The sequence below is a fragment of the Harmonia axyridis genome, chromosome X, assembly GCF_914767665.1.
Source record: "Harmonia axyridis chromosome X, icHarAxyr1.1, whole genome shotgun sequence".
Lineage (NCBI taxonomy): Eukaryota > Metazoa > Arthropoda > Insecta > Coleoptera > Coccinellidae > Harmonia > Harmonia axyridis.
In genome coordinates this window covers 34,089,691-34,094,690 of record NC_059508.1, presented here as the reverse complement: position 1 = coordinate 34,094,690, position 5,000 = coordinate 34,089,691, and the positions used below count along the sequence as shown (strand labels likewise).

General features: G+C 40.0%; 1 non-coding gene across 1 annotated transcript; it reads right to left on the bottom strand.

The window, feature by feature from the left end:
• Window positions 1–3,296: 3,296 nt before the first annotated feature.
• On the bottom strand, window positions 3,297–3,415 carry LOC123688094. The gene has a single exon (XR_006749773.1). It is a non-coding gene; the product is annotated as a 5S ribosomal RNA (ribosomal RNA).
• Window positions 3,416–5,000: the final 1,585 nt, after the last annotated feature.

The following is a 5,000-nucleotide window of genomic DNA, read 5'->3' as shown; positions in this document are numbered from 1 at the left end:
CTGAATGAATTTCGAATTAATTCCGAAATCAAAAAAATATTTTCAATAAATTTTTTTTCTAGAGTACCTCGGTCTTTTCTATTTTTTTTCCAAGTTTCGTACGTCAATCAACATACATCCCAGAAAAAATCATCTCTCTAACTATCCTGGTTCAAAAGTTGTATCGGAACTTTTCACGTCGAAAAAGAACATAGGCGAAAAAGGACGTGAACATTATTCCTTATAAAAATCAAACCCGACCATGGATTTTGATTCTGATTGTTGATTATCGCTATTAGAACACATTAGGAGGCAACCAAATCAAATTTGAGAAAATTCCACAATCAGAAAATTTTTTTCGAAAAAAAAAAAAAAATTCGAGAACACCTCGGTCATGGCAAGTTATTTCCCACAATCCATTCCCCAATCAACGTACATCCCAGAAAAAATCATCTCTCTAACTATCCTAGTTCAAAAGTTGTATCGGAACATTTTCACGTCGAAAATATATCTCTAAGTCCAGACCGATGCACCACGTAATCTCGGGCAGACCGATGCACAACGTAAATGACGATCGGGACCGGGGCGATCGGTCGTATCTGACACCGCCGGCTCGGTTCTAACATCGTCAATGAGTCGGGGTTGTAAAAAAGGACGTGAACATTTTTCCTTATAAAAATCAAACCCGACCATGGATTTTGATTCTGATTGTTGATTATCGCTACTAGAACATATAAGGAGGCAACCAAATCAAATTTGAGAAAATTCCACGATCAGAAAATTTTTTTCGAAAAAAAAAAAAAATCGTAATCACCTCGGTCATGGCGAGTTATTTTCCGTATTTCATTCCACAATCAACGTACAACATAGAAGAAATCATCTCTCTAACTATCCTGGTTCAAAAGTTGTATCGGAACATTTCACGTCGTAATATCTCGCCAAGTCCAGACCTCGGCGATAGGTAGTATCTGACACCGTCCGCTCGGGACTGACATCGACTTGGACTCGGGCTGATGATGGGGAGGCGTTTAAGGACGTGAACATTTTTCCTTATAAAAATTAAAGTCGACAATGAATATTGATTCTGATTACTGATTTACGCTTTAAAAACACATTAGAAGGCAACCAAATCGAATTTGAGGAAATTCCACGATCAGAAAATTTTTTTCAAAAAAAAAAAAAATCCGAAAAATATTTTTCGATTCCGATTACTGATTTACTCTTTTAGAACACATTAGGAGGCAACCAAATCAAATTTGAGAAAATTCCACAATCAGAAAATTTTTTTCGAAAAAAAAAAAAATTCGAGGACACCTCGGTCATGGCAAGTTATTTCCCACAATCCATTCCCCGATCCACGTACATCCCAGAAAAAATCATCTCTCTAACTATCCTGGTTCAAAAGTTGTATCGGAACATTTTCACGTCGAAAATATATCTCTAAGTCCAAACCGATGCACCACGTAAACTAGGGCAGACCGATGCACCACGTAATATCGGGCAGACCGATGCAGAACGTAAACTCGATCATACCGATGCTTCACGTAATCTCGATCTTACCGATGCACCACGTAAACAAGGGCAGACCGATGCAGAACGTAAAGTAGATCTTACCGATGCACCACGTAATCTCGATCTTACCGATGCACCACGTAATCTCCATCTTACCGATGCACCACGTGAACTGGATCTTACCGATGCAGAACGTGAATTGGATCTTACCGATGCAGAACGTGAATTGGATCTTACCGATGCACCACGTAAACTCGATCATACCGATGCACCACGTAATCTCGGGCAGACCGATGCACAACGTAAATGACGATCGGGACCGGGGCGATCGGTCGTATCTGACACCGCCGGCTCGGTTCTAACATCGTCAATGAGTCGGGGTTGTAAAAAAGGACGTGAACATTTTTCCTTATAAAAATCAAACCCGACCATGGATTTTGATTCTGATTGTTGATTATCGCTACTAGAACATATAAGGAGGCAACCAAATCAAATTTGAGAAAATTCCACGATCAGAAAATTTTTTTCGAAAAAAAAAAAAAATCGTAATCACCTCGGTCATGGCGAGTTATTTTCCGTATTTCATTCCACAATCAACGTACAACATAGAAGAAATCATCTCTCTAACTATCCTGGTTCAAAAGTTGTATCGGAACATTTCACGTCGTAATATCTCGCCAAGTCCAGACCTCGGCGATAGGTAGTATCTGACACCGTCCGCTCGGGACTGACATCGACTTGGACTCGGGCTGATGATGGGGAGGCGTTTAAGGACGTGAACATTTTTCCTTATAAAAATTAAAGTCGACAATGAATATTGATTCTGATTACTGATTTACGCTTTAAAAACACATTAGAAGGCAACCAAATCGAATTTGAGGAAATTCCACGATCAGAAAATTTTTTTCGAAAAAAAAAAAAATCCGAAAAATATTTTTCGATTCCGATTACTGATTTACTCTTTTAGAACACATTAGGAGGCAACCAAATCAAATTTGAGAAAATTCCACAATCAGAAAATTTTTTTCGAAAAAAAAAAAAATTCGAGGACACCTCGGTCATGGCAAGTTATTTCCCACAATCCATTCCCCGATCCACGTACATCCCAGAAAAAATCATCTCTCTAACTATCCTGGTTCAAAAGTTGTATCGGAACATTTTCACGTCGAAAATATATCTCTAAGTCCAAACCGATGCACCACGTAAACTAGGGCAGACCGATGCACCACGTAATATCGGGCAGACCGATGCAGAACGTAAACTCGATCATACCGATGCTTCACGTAATCTCGATCTTACCGATGCACCACGTAAACAAGGGCAGACCGATGCAGAACGTAAAGTAGATCTTACCGATGCACCACGTAATCTCGATCTTACCGATGCACCACGTAATCTCCATCTTACCGATGCACCACGTGAACTGGATCTTACCGATGCACCACGTAATCTCAATCTTACCGATGCACCACGTGAACTGGATCTTACCGATGCAGAACGTGAATTGGATCTTACCGATGCACCACGTAAACTCGATCTTACCGATGCACCACGTAATCTCGATCTTACCGATGCACCACGTGAACTGGATCTTACCGATGCAGAACGTGAATTGGATCTTACCGATGCACCACGTAAACTCGATCTTACCGATGCACCACGTAATCTCAATCTTACCGATGCACCACGTGAACTGGATCTTACCGATGCAGAACGTGAATTGGATCTTACCGATGCACCACGTAAACTCGATCTTACCGATGCACCACGTTATCTCGGCAGACCGATGCAGAACGTAAAAAAAAAGCTTACAGCACGCGGTGTTCCCAAGCGGTCACCCATCCAAGTACTAACCGCGCCCGACGCTGCTTGGCTTCAGTGTTCTGACGAGAACTGGCAATTTCAGCGTGGTATGGCCGTAAACAACAAATATAGCGATATTTTCTATGATATCTCACTTTTTGGGAGCGGAAAGGACGTGAACGTTTTTCCTTATAAAAAATGAAATAACTTTTGGATATTAATTCTGATTGTTGATTTAAGTTTTAAGAACACATTAGGACATATCTCAATGAAATTTGAGGGATTTCCGAAATCGAAAAATATTTTTCGAAAAAAAAAAAAAATCCCAGAAGACCTCGGTCATCTCAAGTTTATTTCCATATTCTATTACACAATCAACGTACATCACAAAAGGAACCATCTCTCTAACTATCACAGTTAAATTTTTGTATCGGAACATTTCACGTCGGAATATCTCGCTAAGTCCAGACCGGGGAGATCGGTCGCATTTGACACCGTCCGCTCCGGTCTAACATCGTCTTGGAGTCGGGGTAACGATGGAGAGGCGTTTAAGGACGTGAACATTTTTCCTTATAAAAATTAAAGTCGACAATGAATATTGATTCTGATTACTGATTTACTCTTTTAGTACACATTAGAAGGCAACGCAATCAGATTTGAGGAAATTTCAAGATCAGAAAATTTTTTTCGAAAAAAAAAAAAATTCAAGAACACCTGGGTCATGGCAAGTTATTTCCCACAATCCATTCCACAATCAACGTACAACATAGAAGAAATCATCTCTCTAACTATCCTGGTTCAAAAGTTGTATCGGAACATTTCACGTCGAAATACCTCGCCAAGTCCAGACCGGGGCGATAGGTAGTATCTGACACCGTCCGCTCGGGACTGACATCGACTTGGACTCGGGCTAATGATGGGGAGGCGTTTAAGGACGTGAACATTTTTCCTTATAAAAATTAAAGTCGACAATGAATATTGATTCTGATTACTGATTTACGCTTTAAAAACACATTAGAAGGCAACCAAATCAAATTTGAGGAAATTCCAAAATCAGAAAATTTTTTTTCAAAAAAAAAAAAATCCGAAAAATATTTTTCGATTCTGATTACTGATTTACTCTTTTAGAACACATTAGAAGGCAACGAAATCAAATTTGAGTGAAATCCAAAATCAGAAAATATTTTTCGAAAAAAAAAAAAAATTCGAGAACACCTCGGTCATGGCAAGTTATTTTCCACAATCCATTCCCCAATCAACGTACATCCCAGAAAAAATCATCTCTCTAACTATCCTGGTTCAAAAGTTGTATCGGAACATTTTCACGTCGAAAATATATCTCAGAGTCCAGACCGATGCAGAACGTAAACTCGATCATACCGATGCTTCACGTAATCTCGATCTTACCGATGCACAACGTAAACTAGATCACACCGATGCAGAACGTAAACTCGATCATACCGATGCACCACGTAAACTCAGGCAGACCGATGCAGAACGTGAACTCGATCTTACCGATGCACCACGTAATCTCGATCTTACCGATGCACCACGTAAACTCGGGCAGACCGATGCAGAACGTGAACTCGATCTTACCGATGCACCACGTAAACTAGGGCTGACCGATGCATCACGTAAACGACGATCGAGAGGCGCGAAAGGACGTGAACGTTTTTCATTATAAAAATTGAAATAAATGATAAATA